The following is a 19342-nucleotide window of genomic DNA, read 5'->3' as shown; positions in this document are numbered from 1 at the left end:
TGGGCTGCGGACTGAAGGGTCCCAGGTTTGATTCCAGTCAAGGGCATGTACCTTGGTTGCGGGCACATCCCCAGGGCTGTGCTGGAGGCAGCTGATTGATATTTCTCTCTCATCGATGTTTCTAACTCTCTATCCCTTTCCCTTCCTCTCTGTAAAAAAATCAATAAAATATATATATTTTTTTAAAAAAGAAATAATGACTGAATACTCCCCTGAGTAAGTGAAAGAAACAGACACATAAGTCCAGGAAGCATAAAGAGTCCCAAACAAGACGAACCCAAAGAGGCCCACACCAAGACACATCATAATTAAAATTCCAAAGGTTAAAGACAAAGAGAGAATCTTAAAAGCAGCAAGAGAAAGACAAAGTTATCTACAATGGAGCTCCCATAAAACTATCAGCTGATTTCTCCACAGAAACATTTCAGGACAGAAAGGATTGACATGAAATATTCAAAGTGATGAAAAGCAAGGACCTATAAATAAGATGACTTCACCCAGCAAAGTTATCATTTAAAATTGAAGGAGAGCACAGCCAGCATGGCTCAGTGGATTGAGCATCATCCCATGCACCATAGAGGTCTCTGGTTCAATTCCCAGTCTGGGCATATGCTCAGGTTGCAGGCTCAATCCCCAGTAGGAGGCATACAGGAGCAGATGATCTGTGTTTCTCTATCATCAGTGTTTTTATCTTCTCTCCCTCTTCCTCTAAAAAATCAATAAAAATATATTTTTAAAAAATTGAGGGAGAAATAAAGAAGTTCCCAGACAAGAAAAAGCTAAACGAATTCATTATTGCCAAACCAGTATTACAAGAAATGTTAAAGGGTCATTTTTAAAAAGATGATAAAGCAAAAACAGCAAAACATAGTTATAAAGAATAAAATGGCAATAAATGAGTTCATTACAAAACCAGCATTGCAAGAAATGTTAAAGGGACTGCTTTAAGAAGAAAAAGAAAGAGAGATGGGGAGGGAGGAACATAGGTAAAAAGAACATAAATGCCAATAAATAAGTACCTATTGATTATAATCTTAAATGTAAATGGATTAAATGATCTCATCAAAAGACAGAGGGTAGCTAAATGGATAAGAAAATATGACCCATATATATGCTGTCTACAAGAGACCCACCTCAGAACAAAAGATTCACACTGACTAAAAGTTAAGGATGGAAAAAAAATATTCCATGCAAACAGAAACGAAACAAAAGCTGGGGTAGCAATACTCATATATGGCAAAATACACTTCAAAACAAAGGTCATAACAAAAGACAAAGAAGGCTACTAGATAATACTAAAGAGATTGATCCAACAAGAAGACATAACCCTGATAAACATATGCACCTAATATCAGAGCATGTAAATACATTTTTTTAAAAAAACCTTGGTGGACTTTAAGGGAGAAATAGGTAGCAATACAGTCACACTAGGAGATTTTAACACCCCATATCATCACTGAATAAATCTCCCAGAAAAAAAATCAACATGGAATCAACAACCTTAAATGACACACTGGATCAGATGGATTTAATTGATATCGAAAGAACATTTTATCCCAAAGCAGAAAAATATACATTCGTCTCAAGTGGACATGGAACATTCTCAAAGATAGAACAGATGTTAGTTCACAAAATAAGTCTTAATAAGTTCAAGGAGATTGAAATCATATCAAACATCTTCTCAGATCACAATGGTAAGAAACTAGAAATCAACTATAATTTTAAAAAAACCCTCTTAAATAGATAGGGGATAAATAGCATGCTACTAAACAATGAATGGGATATCAAGGAGATAAAGGAAGAAATAAAACCTTATCTGGAATTAAATAAAAATGAATACACAACAATCCAAAATCTATGGGACACAGTGAAAGCAGTCTTGAAAAAGAAGTTCATAGCATTACAGGTCTATTTCAAGAAGCAAGGAAAATCTCAAATAAACAATCTAATCCTACACCTAAAAGAACTAGAAAGAGAACAAGAAATGCCCAGAGTAAGCAGAAGAAAGGAAATAATAAAGATCAGCATGGAAATAAGTGATATAGAGTTCAGAAAAAATACAAAGGATCAATGAAACCAGAAATTAAATCAGAAATAAAATCAGAAATGAAAGAGGTGCTGTAAAAGCTGACACTGCAGAAATACAAAAGATTGTAAGAAAGTACTGTGAACAACTATATGCCTGGGCAAAATGGACAAATTTCTAGAAACATACAATCTTCCAAAACTAAATCAGGAAGAATCATAAAACCTGAATAGATCAATAACAACTAATGAAGTTGAACAGTAATAAATAAATAAATAAATAAATAAATAAATAAATAAATAAAACTCCCGGCAAACAAAAGTCCTGGACCAAATGGCTTCACAGGCAAATTTTACCAAACATTCAAAGAAGAACTAAGTATATCCTTCTCAAACAATTCCAAAAAATTCAAGAGGAGGGAAAACTTCCAAACTCTTTTTACAAGGCTAGCATTATCTTAATTCCAAAACCAGATAAAGACACTACAAAGAAAATTACAGGCCAATATCCATGATGAATATAGATGTTAAATTCCTCAATAAATATTAGCAAACTGAATTCAGCAATCCATTAAAAAGATGATACACCATGACCAAATGGAATTTATTCCAGGGATGCAAGGCTGGTCCAAAATCCACAAATCAATAAATGTGATACAGCCCTGGCCAGTGTGGCTCTGCTGGCTGGACATCCTCTCATGCACCAAAAGGTTGCCAGTTTGATTCCCAGTCAGGGCACATGCCCTAGTTGTGGGCTCAGTCCCTGGTAGAGAGAGTGCAGGAGGCAACTTATTGATGTTGTGCTCTCACATCAATGTTTCTCTCCCTCCCTTTCTCTAAAAATCAATGTAAAATCTTTAAAAATAAATACATAAATAAATAAATAAATAAAAGGATACATCACATAAACAAAATGAAAGCCCTGACGAATGTGGCTCAGTAAGTTGGAGTGTTATCTCATACCCCAGAAAGTGGTGGGTTTGATTCCTATTCAGGGCACATACTCAGGTTGCAGATTCAATCCCCTGTCAGGGCATGTGCAGGAGGGCAACTGATCAATATTTCTCTCTAACATTAAAGTTTGTTTTTCTCTCTGTCTCTCCTTTCCTCTCTCTAAAAGTCAATAAAAAAAATTTAAAGTAATGAAAATAAAAAAAATGTTGAAAAAGGAAAGATAAAACTCACATGATCATATCAATAGATGCACAGAAATCTATATTATAAAAGCCTAAGCAATCGAACAACCGGTCACTATGATGCGCACTGACTACCAGGGGGCAGATGCTCAATGCAGGAGCTGCCCCCTGGTGGTCAGTGCACTCCCACAGCCAACCTCCCTCGGCCCCTCCCCCCACTGGCCAACCTCCCGCAGCCCCAAACAGCCCCAATAGCTGGCCAGGCAGAGGGACCCCACCTGTGCACGAATTTGTGCACCAGGCCTCTAGCCATTCTATAAAATACAACACCCATTTATGACAAAAACTCTCAACAAGGTAGAAATAGAGGAATCATAACTCAACATAATAAAGGACATATATGGGAAGAGGGGCCAAGACAGCAGCAGAGGTAAGTGTAGTACTTGCCTCATCCCACAACCACATCAAAATAAAAACTAAACCACAGAACAACTATCATTTAGAACCACCTAAAATCTGGCTGAACAAAAGTTCTACAACTAGAGAATTAAAAAAGAAGCCACGTTGAGACTGGTAGGAGGGGTGGAGGTGTGGAATGAGCTGGTCCAACACCACGTATGGCATTTTTTTAATCACGAGGGATATCTTGGCTGCAGAAATCACCCATGAGGAGCAAGGGTTCCCAGCCCCACACCAGACCCCTAAGCCCAGGGTTCCAGTGCTGGGAAGAGAAGACACCATAATTTTGGGTTGTAAAAACCAGCAGGGACTGTGGCTGAGTGACACAGAGGGTTGCTGGAGTCCCAGGCAGTTCCTATTAAACAGCTGGTGCATGGACTTACTTGGACTTCTTCCCTCTGAGCTCCAGCATGTTGCAGCAGCTTGAAAGGATCTACAGATATACAGGAGGAACTAAATTGTCTGGCATCAGGGCAAGAACTGGGGGTAGCTTCCTCCCAGACAAAAGTACTGGCAGAGGTCATTGTTCTTTGCTGAGATATTCCTCTGCTACAGAGCCAACAGGCAGTCACCATATCTGAGTCTCCATCAACCTGGATCACACTGTTTGACCCACACTGGATATTTCCCTGAGATCCCATCCCACACAGTTTGCAGCCCCATCCGAGTTGTTTGCAGTGCCTTTTCCATATTAATGGGCTTTCCTGACTCAGGCTTCAGACTTTCCTAAAATCTCTCAAACAAGCAGCAGCTGGCCTCAGCATGCCCCATAACTCTTGCTAAGTGGCCCCAGACCTGGCACTAGAAGCAGCCAGCCTTATTTCACAGCTTGGCCTCTCTTGGGCACCTCTAAGCCCAACACCAGTAGCAGCCATCTGCAGATAACTCTGTAGCTCCTGCCCAGTGGCTCCAGGTAAGGCACAGGCAGTAGCTGACTTTTCACATCCTGGGAGGCCCCAGAACAAGGTGCACCCAGTGGTTAATCTCAGACCACACTAGATTACAACCCTACCATATCCATGAGTGATACACTCAAGGGGCAGACTCAGTGAACAAGTTCTGCTCCATAGGGGCATCTCCAGCACAAGCAACTCTTCCACTGTAGTCGCACCTGGTCCTCAAAGCCAACTGGCCTGGATGACAGTCCCTCTCAGAGACGTCAACAGTAATCAAGGCTCAACTACAACAGGATAGTACATACAGCCCACACAGGGACACAATAGAGTGTCCAGCTCAGGTGACTGGGGAGGCCGTACAGGACAACTACTACACCAGACAACTCTACCAATTCCAGGAGACATAGCAGCTCTACCTAACTCATAAAAACCAGCAGAGAGAAGCAGCCAAAATGCAGAGATAATGAAACATGTTGCAAATAACAGAACAGAAGAAATCTCTAGAAAAATAACTAAATGAAATGCAAGCAAGCAAACTACCAGACACAGAGTTCAAAACAATGGTTATAAGGATGCCGCAGTCTGTTCCCAGCAGAAAGGGTTCAGGAATCTGGTGAAGGGCTATGCATAAATGAATAGAGACTAGACAAGAAATATAAATTTGGAAGGCATTTTAGGGGAGCCAGACAGAAACATAGTTCTAGTGACTAAGCTCTCCAAATCTCCAGACCCACAGCTTTTTATTTACACATTTTGCCCTTTAGCAATAATGTGTTTCAAATATACATATCAAAGGTAAGGTTTGATAAACAATAAAGGATTATCAGGTTAAGGGAATTGCCCACAGCTGTTTGGCAGCAGGTAATAATATGCAGATCTTCAGCCCTGCTGAAGACATCCATCAGCCTTCTGACAAACTTCTCACATTTATTATGCTAACTACAGTTAGTCTTTTCCTCCAGCATATCCCCCTTTTTGGATTTAATGAATTTAACAAGAATGTATGCCATTTGCAGAGCTCAGCTCCTTTTAAGATTTTTAAATTCAATGGAAAGGATTGAGTTCTTTCATGTCCTTTTAAATTTCTGCCAAGCATCAAAGGAATTAGTCTGCAGTAAGCTCCTTTCTGGGCCAACAGTCCTTTGAGTCCCCTTTCCAATCACTGTCCAACAGTTTTTTTATGGGTTCCCTTCTCAATTACTGTTCAACAGTTTTTTATGGGTTCCCTTCCCAATCACTGTCCAACAGTTTTTTATGGATTCCCTTCTCAATTACTGTCCCCTGTGACTTGAAAGCAATGATATTCCAGCTCTGGATGGTGGACAAACAGTGAGCAATGGCAATGCAGGTCCACCCTTCTTTGGCTTGGTCCAGGGCAACCTGCAGCATTGCACAGCTGCTGACTGCTAGCATGGCAAGGCATCTTTTTAAAAAAAAAAAAAATCTTTATTGTTCAGATTATTACAGGTGTTCCTCTTTTTTTTCCCCCCACAGCTCCCCTCCACCTGATTCCCCACCCCACCCCATGCCCTTACCCCCCACCACTTGTCTTCATCCATAGGTGTTAGATTTTTGTCCAATCTATTCCCGCACCCTTCACACCCCTTTCCCACTGAGAATTGTCAGTCCACTCCCTTTCTATGTCCCCGATTCTATTATATTCACCAGTCCATTCTGTTCTTCAGATTTTTTATTCACTTGATTTTTAGATTCACTTGTTGGTAGGTATGTATTTGATGTCATTTTGTTGTTCATAATTTTTATCTTTACCTTTTTCTTCTTCTTCCTCTTCTTAAAGAATACCCTTCAGCATTTCATGTAATCCTGGTTTGGTGGTGATGAACTCCTTTAGCTTTTTCTTGTCTGTGAAGCTCTTTATCTGACCTTCAACTCTGAATGATAGCTTTGCTGGGTAGAGTAATCTTGGTTGTAGGTTCTTGCTGTTCATCACTTTGAATATTTCTTGCCACTCCCTTCTGGCCTGCATAGTTTCTGCCGAGAAATCAGCTGACAGTCGTATGGGTGCTCCCTTGTAGGTAACTAACTGTTTTTCTCTTGCTGCTTTCAAGATCCTCTCTTTGTCTTTTGCCCTTGGCATTTTAATTATGATGTGTCTTGGTGTGGTCCTCTTTGGATTCCTCTTGTATGGGGTTCTGTGCGCTTCCTGAACTTGTAAGTTTATTTCTTTCACCAGGTAGGGAAAGTTTTCTGTCATTATTTCTTCGAATAGGTTTTCAATATTTTTCTCTCTCTCTTCTTCTGGCACCCCAAAAATTCGGATGTTGGTATGCTTAAAGTTGTCCCAGAGGCTCCTTACACTATCTTCATATTTTTGGATTCTTTTTTCTTTTTGTTTTTCTGGTTGGGTGTTTTTTGTTTCCTCATATTTCAGATCTTTGGTTTGATTCTTGGGGTACGTTGATCTATGGTTGAGTTTCTGTATATTCTTTATTTTAGACAGTGTATGCTTAATTTCTGACTGGTCCTTTTCCATTTTTTTGGCATTCTCATTAAGATCCTTAAAGGTCTCACTAAGTTCCTCCTCGGTTTTTAGAAGATTCTTGAGTAACCTTATAAATGTGGTTCTGAACTCTATGTCGTCCAGTAGTTTGCTTTCCTCCATTTCTTTCATTTGTGACATGTTTCTTTGTCTCTGCATTTTGCTGCTTCCCTGTGTTGTTGGAGTGGCTTTGTGTGGTAGGTGACCTATAGGGGCCAGTAGCTCAGCCTCCCCAATCACCTGATGTGGACGCTCTTGGTACATCCTTTTGTCTGCTGAGTGCAAAGTCTTGGTGTAGTTAAGCTTTGATTGCTGTTGGTACACTGGGAGGAATTGACCTCCAGGCCAATTGGCTGTGAGGACCCGCTGTGTCTATAATGGAAGAACTGCTGCGCTGGAGACACGCTTATGGTGCAGGACTTGTTTCAGTGGGGCTTTGGTGCTCACTGAGTCTGCCTCTTGAATGTGTCACTTCTGGATGTGAGGAGTTGAAATCTGGTGTCTCACACTGACCACTAGGTACACTGGCTTCTGGATCTCCAATGGGGTGCAGGTCAGCTACTGTCTGAGGCCACCCAGCAGGAGCTACAGCGAGAACTACAGTTTTCTCCTCTTTGCTTGGGATTTGGAGGTTTTGGAGCTGTCTGACCTGGGCTGCAAGTTTGCTAGGTTAAGCTGCAATAGGGCAGGTCATTCATATGCTAAAGCCGCTGCTTGGAGCTTGCGTGGGTTTGTAGATTGTGCGGGGCGTGGTCTCAGGGCGTCACTAGGCTAGGGCGTGGCAAACAGCGATGGCTGCCAGTTAGCCAGCTCTGCGTCTCCAACTGCGTCCCCGTGTCCCGCGCCCCAGCGCAGTAAACAATTATTCCTTCGCGCAGCCCTGCTAGCAAGCCTCCCTCACTTTCCGACCCTGGCAGACAGTCCAGCTTCTCCCTGTAGGAGTTTGGGTCCCCCGCGTCTCCCCAGAAACTGGAGTTCAGAGTAATCGGGAGCTTGTCTCCCTTCGGGTTGAAAAAAGCAGCACTCCCAGTCGCCCGTCGCAAGCCTGATTCACGCGCCTCCGTACCTCAGCTTTTCAGCGCTTGTGCACCTCTCAATGCTGTTTTCTCTTTCCTTCTAGTTGTAGAACTTCCACTCAGCCAGCTTTCCCATGATTCTGGGTGATAGACGTTTTGTCTTTTAGTTGTAGTTTTGAAATTGTTGTGAGAGGCAGCAGTTTAGGTGTTTACCTACGTTGCCATCTTGGATCCTCTCTCATGGCAAGTATCTTTACCATCCCCCATCTCTTTACTGTTTTTCCTCTGTTTATTCAGCGTGTGGATTGGGGCCACCACCATCTGTGGCTGGAGTAGTCTGGTCAGTTCCTCTCTCGGATCCATTGTTGCAGGAATCCACACGGACTTGGAGGAGTTTTCTGGAAATATATAAGCATATCCTCAACCAAAGGTTAATAAAGAAATCCTTTCTATAAACTAGATTAGGGATCTTTTCATTCTGCCTAACTATTTTCCTTTGGCTTATTCTGACACCATGGGTGTCTTACCATCAGCATGACAAGTGAAAAAATTTTAAAGTGAAAAAACTTAAAGTAATTAAGGCTTGATGTAGTTTACTTACAGGAGATTACTCCACTATCCCCCCTTTTTTGTTTTAAATAATATCAAGAGGCTTTTGGAAACCCTGCAATGCAGTCTTGATAGCTTTTAATTCAATTCTTAGTACAGAAGTATGACTGGTCTGAATTCATTGTACGATAAGCAGCTTTACTCTGAGATGAACCATCAGTAAAAAATAGTTAATGCTCCAGGAATAGATTCCTGCCTCGTACAACAAAGTTCCCCTGAATATTTACTTATTTCAATTTGCCAATTTAAATCAGTCAGAAATAAGGCTTATTTTCTAACTTTACTTGCCCTTGGGTGTGGACAGTAAATGACACTAATTGAATTTCTGCTATCAGTCTTTGAGTATCTATACTAATAAAAGGGTAATATGCTAATTAGACCAGAAGACCTTCCGGGAGACCTTCCGGACATCCTTCGGACAAAGCCATGGTGGCAGGGCCAAGGCAGAGGCAGTTAGGGGCAATCAGGCCAGGAGGGGAGGGAAGTTGGGGGTGATCAGGCTGGTGGGGGGGGCAGTTGGGGCAAGCAGGCTGGCAGAGGGGGCCAGTTGGGGGCAAACAGGTCAGCAGAGGGGGTAGTGGGGGGGGCGAGAAGGCCGGCAGTGGGGGGAAGTTGGGGGCGATCAGGCCAGCAGGGGGGGGGCAATTTGGGGCGAGCAGGCAGGTGAGCGATTAGGAGCCAGTGGTCCAGGATTGTGAGAGGGATGTCTGACTGCCGGTTTCAGACATCCCCTGAGGGGTCCTGGATTGGAGAGGGTGCAGGCTTGGCTGAGGGGATCCCCCACCATCCACGAATTTCATGCACTAGGCTACTAGAATAAAGAAAGTGAAGAAAATACAAATAAATGAAAGCATATACTATGCTCATGGATTGAAAGGATTAATATTGTTAAAATGACCATACTACCCAAAGCAATTTATAGATTAAATGTAATTCTTACCAAAATAGCAATGTAATTCTTTTCAGAAGTAGAATAAATAATCCTCAATCTTATATGGAATGACAAAAACAAAAACAAAAAACAAACAAACAAAAAAAACTAAATAGCAAATATTCTTGAGAAAGAAGAACAACGGAGATTTCAAAACAGTATGGTACTGGCACAAAAACAGACACACAAATCAATGGAAGAGAATAGAGAGTCCAGAAATAAACCCTCACTTATATGGTCAACTAATCTATGACAAAGGTGGTAAAAATAGACACTGGAGTAACAACAGTTTCTTCAACAAGTGGTGTTGATAACTCTGGACAGATATATGCAAAAGAATGAAACTGGACCACTCTCTTATACCATTTACAAAAAAAAATTCAAAATGGTTAAATATTTAAATTAAGGCCTGAAACTATAAAACTCCTAGAGGAAAACAAAGGAGGAAAATTACTTGACATCAGTCTGAGTAATATCTTTTTGGAAACATCCCTTGAGCAAGGGAAACAAAAGCAAAAACGAACAAATGGCACTACAGTAAACTAAAAAGCTTCTGTACAACAAGGGAAAACTTCAACAAAACCTAAAGCAACCCACTGAATGGGAGAATATAATTACAAATGATATATCCAAAATATCTAAGAAACTCATACAACTCAATAAGAAAAAAACAACCAATCCAAATGAAAAATGGCCAGAGGACATGAAAAAACATTTCTCCAAAGAATGGATACAGATGGTCAACAGACATATGAAAAATGCTCAACATCACTAATCATCAGGGAAATGCAAATCAAAACCACAATGAGATTTCACCTCACACCAGTCAGAATGGCTTTTATAAAAAAATGAACAAATAAGGTGTTGGTGAGGATGTGAAGAAAAGGGAACCTTTGTGTACTATTGGTGGAACTTCAAACTGGTACAGTCCCTATAGAAAATAGTATGAAGATTCCTCAAAAAAAAACAAACCTGAAAATGACCTAGCAATTCCACTTCTGGGTACTTATCCAGAGAAAACAAAAACACTAATTACAATATATACACTGAGTGGCCAGATTATTATGATCTCTGAACACATAATAATCTGGCCACTCAGTGTATATCCTATATAATAAAATGCTAATATGCAAATTGTCCCCTCGACCAGGAGTTCAACCAGCAGGCAGGCCAGCCAACCGCCCATGTCCCCTCCCCCTGGCCAGGATGGCCGGACCCCACCCATGCACAAATTCATGCACCGGGCCTCTAATATATATATACACACACATACACACACACACACTGAGTGGCCAGATTATTATGCGTTCAGATATCATAATAATCTGGCCACTCAGTGTATATTCCTATGTTCATTGCAGCATTAGTTACAATAGCCAAGATATGCAAGTAACCTAGGTATCCATCAGTAGATGAATGGATAAAGAATTGTGGTATATATATACACAATGGAATCTTATGTGACAATAAAAAAGAATGAAACCTTGCCATTTCTGAAAACATGGAGGGATGTAGAGGGTATTATGCTAAGTGAAAAAAGTCAGACAGAGAAAGACAAATACCATATGATTTCACTTATATGTGGAATCTAAAAACCAAACAAAATAAAAACAGAAAAGGAATGGTTACCAAAGGGATGGCTACCAGAAGGAAAAGGGTAGGGGAGACTGGTGAAAGGGGAAGGTAATACAGTCAATAATATTGTGATAAGTTTGCACAGTGATAGATGATTACTAGAATTAGTGGGGTGATCACTAATTATTAAAGTTATTAAATGTCAAATAACTACATTGTACATTTAAAACAAATATCACCAGTATAAGATTTTATACCAACTATACTTACATACAACAATAAATTTTTAAAAATAAATAAATAAGAACCCATGTGGAGACTGCTAGGAGGGGGTGGAGCCTAGAAACAAGCTGGTCCCACACCCAGAGGTAGCATTTGAGATTCCGGTTATCTCAGTTATGGAGGTCCTCCCAGGGGCAAGGTGTCCCAGCCCCACACCAGGCTTCCAGTGCTGGGAAGACGAGTCCCCAAAATATCTGGATGTGAAAATCAGTGGGGTTTCAGTCTGGGTGAGATGGAAGACTGCTGGAAACCAAAGTATCCTCTTAAAGGGTTATGTGCAGACTCACTCAACCTAAGCTCCAGCAAAGGGACAGCAGTTCAAAAGGTGCCAGGGACATATGGGAAGAAACAGAATTGTGTGGCTTCAAGAATAGGGTTGAAGGGGAAGCCACTACTGTTCCTATGTTGAGCCCTCCTCCCACACAGCCTATAAACACAGGTGGGCACCAGATCTGAATCTGCATTAATCAGGTGAACATTGCTCACCCCATCTTGGTGACTCTCTGAGCCTCTTTCAGTAGCTGTTCCTGACAGGCAGCTGGCCTCAGCCTTTCCTGAAAACTCTCACAGGTCTGTGGCTGGCCTCTCTATGCTCTGTGCCTTTTGCTGAGCATTTTGCCTTGGCCCCAGGTCTGGCGCTGATGGCAGGCAGCTCAGTTCACAGCATGGCCTTTCCCACCTGTCTCTAGGCCAAGCACAGGCAGCTACCAAGTGTGGATTGCTTTGTAGCTCCTACCAGGCGGACCCGGGGCCAGGCACAGGCAGCGGCTGCCCTTGGCCTGAAACAGCTCATCCCAAGAGGCCCCAGAACCAACACACCCAATAGCCACCTTCAGACCACACCAGAGCACCACACAAATAGCCCCATCAACAACATACCCAAAGGGTTGGAGGTATCATGCTACCAAACATCAAACTATACTATAGGCTAGCATAATCAAAACAGAATAAGACTGGCATAAAAACAGACACATAGATCAATGGAACAGAATAGAGAGTCCAGAAATAAAGTCACACCTATATGGTCAATTAATAAATGACAAAGGAAGCAAGAATATACTATGGGGGGACATACAGAAGGCCCAGAGACATATGAAAACATGCTCAAAGTCACTAATCATCTAAGAGATGCAAATTAAAACAACAATGAGATACCATCTTACACCTGTCAGAATGGCTATCATCAACAAATCAACAAACGACAAGTGCTGGTGAGGATGTGGAGAAAAAGGAACCCTCCTGCACAGCTGGTGGTAATGCAGACTGGTGCAGCCACTGTGGAAAACAGTAAGGAGTTTCCTCAAAAAGTTAAAAATGGAACTCCCATTTGACCCAGTAATACCACTTCTAGGACTATATCCCAAGAAACCAGAAACACCAATCAGAAAAGATATATGCACCCCTATTATCATAGCAGCACAATTTACAATAGCTAAGATTTGGAAACAGCCTAAGTGCCCATCAGCAGATGAGTGGATTAGAAAACTGTGGTACATCTACACAATGAAATACCACGCCACTATAAAAAATGAACTTTTACCATTTGCAACAGCATGGATGGAACTGAAGAGCATTATGCTAAGTAAAATAAGCCAGTCAGAGAACGAGAAATATCACATAATCTCACTCATATGTGGGATATAATGATCAACATAATTTGATGGACAAGAATAGATCCAGAGACAAATGGCAGGAAAGGGGGAGTGGTTAGAGAGCAACCAAAGGACTTGAATGCATGCATATTAGCATAACCAATGGACACAGACACTGGGGCAGTGGGGGCTTGCCAGGGGTGGGAATGGCTGGGGTGGGGGGGTCAACTGGGGAAAAGGGAGACATATGTAAAACTTTAGACAATTAAAAATATATATATATATACTATGGGGTAAAGACAGTCTATTCAATCAGTGATGTTGGGAAAACTGGACAAATATATGCAAAAAAATGAAACTAGAATATTTTCTTATACCATATACAAAAAAAAAAAAACCCTCAAAATGGATTAAAGACTTAAATGTAAGACCAGAACCATAAAACACATAGAAGAAAACACAGGCAGTAAACTCTTTGACATTGCTTTTAGTATTTTATATATATATATATATATATATATATATATATATATATATATATGGAACAGAATAGAGAGTCCAGAAATAAAGTCACAAGGACAACCTACCTGAATGGGGGAAGATATTCACCAATAATGCATCAATGGTAAGGGGTTAATATCCAAAATATATAAAGAACTCATACAACTTAACACCAAAAAACCCCCACAAATAATCTAATTACAAAATGGGCAGAGGACTTCTCCAAAGAGGGCATACCAATGGCCAATAGACATATGAAAAGATGCTCAACAACATCACTAATCATCAGAGAAATGCAAATTAAAACCACACTGAGCTATCACCTCACACCTGTCAGAATGACTATCCTATATAATAAAGAGCTAATATGCAAATGGTCATCACACCCTCATGTCATCATGCCCTCACACCCTCACACCGTAAGAGCTCAGATATTCAACACTGGGGAGAGAGGAATGGGGACCAGCCAGGCACAAATGAGCTCACAAGAGAGGAATGAGGACAAGCCAAGCTGCGGCCCCAGAGAGGGACAAGCCACATGCCCCACGGTCCCGGGTGCCAGCGGCTGTGTCTGCACCTGTGGCCTGGGAGAGGGACAAGCCACCCTATAGTCCTGAGCACCTGTGGCTGTGACCTGGGAAAAACCGCCTGCCCATGGTCCCCTGCGGTTGTGGTCGGCCTGGGCGACGCTGGCCTGGGTCCTGGGTGCCTGCGGGAGGGAGGGAAGCCCGGGTCCCGGGTGTGGGGCAAGGAAGAGGCAGTTAGGGGTGATCAGGCCAGCAGGGGAGCAGTTAGGGGTGATCAGGCAGGCAGGCAGAAGTGGTTAGGGGCAATCAGGCAGGCAGAGGTGGTTAGGGGCAATCAGGCAGGCAGGCAAGCAATTAGAAGCAAGCAGCCTCGGATTGTGAGAGGCAGTCGGACATCCCCCGAGGGGTCCCAGATTGGAGAGGGTGCAGGCCGGGCTGAGGGACCCCCACCCCCATGCACGAATTTCGTGCACTGGACCCCTAGTCATTAATAGATCAACAAACAACAAGTATTGGTGAGGGTGTGGAGGAAAGGGAGCCCTTGTGCACTGTTGGTGGAATGCAGATTAGTGCAGCCACTGGGGAAAGCAGTATGAAGTTTCCTCAGAAATTAAGTTTCCTCCATACTGTTTTCCATTGTGGCTGTACCAGTTTGCATTCTCATCAGCAGCGACAACATGGGTGGATCTTGAAACTATCATGCTAAGTGAAATAAGTCAGACAGAAAAAGTTAAGAACCATATGACTTCACTCATATGTGGGATATAAAACTGAAACAACAAATGAACAAATAGGACAAACAAACAAAAACTCTTAGACACATCGCCAAAACCGGTTTGGCTCAGTGGATAGAGCGTCAGCCTGCAGACTGAAAGGTCCCAGGTTCGATTCCGGTCAAGGGCATGTACCTTGGTTGCGGGCACATCCCCAGTAGGAGGTGTGCAAGAGGCAGCTGATCGATGTATCTCTCTCATCGATGTTTCTGACTATCTATCCCTCTTCCTTCCTCTCTGTAAAAAATCAATAAAATATATTAAACAAACAAACAAACAAAAAAAAAACACAGAGGTGTCAGCCTGGGCTCCCTGGACAGGGAGGGACTCAAGTGTAAACTTTGAAAAAAAACAAAAAACTCTTAGACACAGACAACAGGATGGTGGTTACCAGAGGGAAGGGGGATAGAGGATATTAAAGGGAAAGAAAAAAAGTAATAAATAAATAAATACAAAAAATATTGACTCAGCAATTCTACTTCTGGGTATTTATCTGAAGAAATCCAAAACACTAATTTGAAAAGATATATGCATTCCTATGTTCATTGCAACATTATTTACAATAGTCAAAATACAGAAGCAATCTAAGATTCCATCCAAGGATGACTGGATAAAAAAAAAGTGGTACATTATAAAATGGAATATCACTCTGCCATAAAAAAGAAATCCTACCATTTGCGACAACATGGATGGATCTACCAGGGGTGGGCAAACTTTTTGACTCGAGGGCCACAATGGGTTCTAAAACTGGACGGGAGGGCCGGAACAAAAGCATGGATGGAGTGTTTGTGTGAACTAATATAAATTCAAAGTAAAGGAGCGGAGGGGAGAGCAAGAGAACCCTCCGCTCTTTCGGCTCCGCAGGCTGGATAGAACAGCCGAACGGGCTGGATCTGGCCCGCGGGTCATAGTTTGCCCACGGCTGATCTAGACAGTATTACGCTAATAAGTCAGATAGAGAAAGACTAATACCATATGATTTTTACCTATATGGACTCTAAAAAAGCATAATAAATGAAGAAACAAAACAGAAACAGACTCATAGATACAGAGAACAAACTGGTGGTTGCCAGTTGGGAAGGGGTTTGGGAGACTAGGTGAAAAAAGTGACAGGATTAAATAGTACAAATTGGCAGTTACAAAATAGTCACCAGAATGTAAAGTAGAGCTGAAGGAATATAGGTAATAATGTTATTAATAACTATGAATGTTACCAGGTGGGTTTTAGGCTTATCAGGGGGATCACTTTATAAGTTATAAAAATGTCTAACCACTATACTATATACCTGAAACTAATATAATATTGAAAAATATTGTCAACTATAATTGAAAAAAATTTTTTGACTTTTGTATTTTTATTAAATTTATTGGGTGACATTGGTTAATAAAATTATATAGGTAAAAGTATATAAGGTACAATTCTATAATACATCACCTGTATGTTATATTGTGTGTTTATCACCCCAAGCCAAGTCTCCCTCCGTCATCATTTATCCCCCCTTTACTTTCTCCTATCTCTCCTTTCAAAAATATTTTTAAATTAAAGAATAAAAATAGCCCTAGCTGGTTTTGCTCAGTGGATAGAGCATCAGTCTGTGGACTGAAGGGTCCCGGGTTCAATTCTAGTCAGGCCACATGCCAGGGTTGCAGGCTTGATCCCAGTAGGGAGCATGCAGGAGGCAGCTGATCAATGATTCTCTATTATCATTGATGTTTCTATCTCTCCCTCTCCCTTCCTCTCTAAAATCAAATTTAAAAATATAAAAATAAATAAATAAATAAATAAATGATAAAAATAAAATCCTAACATAACGTTACACTCAACTTGGAAATACATGCTTCACGTTATTGTCCCATCAGTTGTAGAGTTCCTGGCATATGTTGTTGAAGCAAATAGACTTTTTTTTAAAAAAAATAGTAATTCTCTGTAATTGCTTTTGACTTAGATAAACAACCTTCTAACTATTGGAAAACTTTTTGTAGGCTCTATTTGTGGTTGTTATTTAAAGTGATAACTGTAAAAGACTGTCAAAAAATCTTTAGCACTGTGCTTTTCAAAAAGAAAGGATAATTCCTTTGAAAGAATAATAGAATCCTAGATATAAAAAGGAATAAGGTCTGCGAGCTCATGGATGGTATTCACCTGCCAAAACAGGTAAGTCCGTTTTAGGAGCTAACGGGGTTTGCTGGCTTCATATGCTGAGTACACTTGAATTGCTACAATGGGGGCAAAGTGCACTGGGCAATGCTCCAGGAGATTATTTTTCTAGCCAGGAAAGACTATGGCAATTCTGCTTGTATAGTAATGGTCAATTCACAGCCATCTAAGAGCTGGCTTTCATTGAAGATGTGACTAACTTAAATGACCTGAATGTTTATTATATATTTAATACATGTACTGCTTTAAGTAATATTTCTTTTAAAGAAAAATATGTATTTTTATTCATTTCAGAGAGGAAGGGAGAGGGAGAGAGATATAGAAATATCAGTGATGAAACAGAATCATTGATCAGCTGCCTCCTGCATGCCCCCCACTGGGGATCAAGCCCAAAACCCTGACATGTGCCCTAACCAGGAATGGAACCATGACTCCCAGGTTCATAGGTCAATGCTCAAACACTGTGACATACCAACTGGGCAAGAAATGCTATACTTTAAAAATGGTAAATTGAACCTGGCTGGTGTGGTTCAGTGGTTGAGGGTCGACCCATGAATCAGGAAATCACGGTTCTATTCCCGATCAGGGAACATGCCCCAATAGGGGGCTCACAGGAGGTAGCCAATTAATGATTCTCTCTCATCATTGTTTCTTTTTTTTAAAAAAAATAATTCTCTATTGTTGAAAGTATTACATATGTTCGTTTTTTTTCCCCTTTGACCCCTCCAGCCCGCCCCCGCCCCAACCCTCCACCCTAGGTCCTCAGCACCCTATTTTCTGTCCATGGGTTATGCATTAAATAATATTTCTGAACAAATATTTTACCTTATAAAAACTCATTTTATTTTATTGTCTATATATATGTTATGACAGTTTGTAGCCAATATGGAGATTAATGAGCCATACAAAAATAAATTGCAAATCTTCATTTTGCTGAGAGGACATTTTTAGATTGTAGCATTAATTACAAGATAAATTCAGAATTTAAGAAGCGGCATGATCTGGTGGAGCAAACACAAGCTTAGGAGTCATACTGATGTCTTTGAATCCTACCTTGTTTATTTCCTAGTCATCTGAAGCTAGTCTAGTTCTTCATCTATGAAATGGGGGTGGGGGAACAATATCCACCCTGAAACCTTCCAAGAATCCAATTAGATAACATATGTGAAAGAGTGCTTACCTCACAGACAGGCAGAAAAAATTTCTCTACAACATTCTATATCAACTTTCCCTTCCTTTCCAGTGGGAAGAAAAGCAGAACACTAACACTTCTCCAAATAATAATCAAGGATTTCAGTAAGAGAAAATTCCATGTGTAAAATGATTACCAAGACAGTACTTTACAGCAGTGAGGGAGGTCTACTGTGAACCAGTTCAATAATCTCCTTGATTATTAATTCTATGTTTCCTAAATCTCAAAGTACAAAACAGTATTTGTAGACAGCAAAGAGACCCTATTCCGTGGAGAAAAATCCTTCATAAAGAATATGTACTCAAGTCAGTAACAAGATATATACAGGAACCAATTACATATTAAGTGGACATTTTTTATGTCCGGTTTCCCAAGACTTGAACCCTGGGAAAGCCTTCAGGATGAAAACCTTATCTAGGAACAGAGGTTTGAGCTAGGTTAATTCTAGAGTTTGTCCATTTTAGACGCCAAGTGGTATCTGAAGATATTAAATTGACCAGGGACGGATGATAAAATAGGCAAGAACATGACAGGTGACCGCCATGTGAGCCTTTTACCTGTAAGCAGAAAGGAATAGGCAGAGGGAACCGAGGGCTTCCTTTGGGGATCCGGCAGCCTTCTTGCTGCTTCCAGGGTTCCCTTCCCACTCCTCGGAAACCTCAGTTCACGAAGAGGATGCACTTGGAAGAGACAGGTCAAGAATCACCCTCCCGGCACGCCCCGATCCCCTTCCCCCGCCCCCCCCCCCCCCCCCCAGCGGCCTCCAGCGCGCTCCTGACCGCCGGCATCAAGGGTCAAGAAATGCGTTATCTCTGCACCTAAAATGCAGCAGGAACGACTCTGGTGCAATTACTCCAGGGGCCTGTGCGTCTGTTCAGAATTTGAGGAAATTCTTCAGAAACCAGCCATGGTAGGGGGACGGAGGCTCTCAGTAGAGGCAAAATTCTCTCAGCCTTGGGCGCGCGGAGTGGTTACCTCCGGGATCTTATCAACTCCCACTCACCCAGCCTGATCTGCCTTTGTCAATTTATCTTTAAAGATAATGCCGACGTGGGAGGTGCAGTGTTAAAAACACAGCATCGATGACCCCTCAGTGTTCAGAGGACGCAGACACCCTCGCGAACCCTAAGTACTGGGGCGCACACGCGAGGCCGCCCCAAGGGAGAAAAC

General features: G+C 41.5%; 1 protein-coding gene across 2 annotated transcripts in view; it reads right to left on the bottom strand.

Annotated features, from left to right (window-relative positions):
* Positions 1-19342, bottom strand: part of TRIM13 (tripartite motif containing 13) — a 139993-nt gene that overhangs the window by 119465 nt on the left and 1186 nt on the right. The window lies entirely within an intron of this gene.

This window comes from Plecotus auritus, assembly GCF_963455305.1.
Source record: "Plecotus auritus genome assembly, chromosome: 3".
Lineage (NCBI taxonomy): Eukaryota > Metazoa > Chordata > Mammalia > Chiroptera > Vespertilionidae > Plecotus > Plecotus auritus.
The sequence above is the reverse complement of the archived record's forward strand: the minus strand, read 5'-3'. Positions and strand labels throughout refer to the sequence as shown.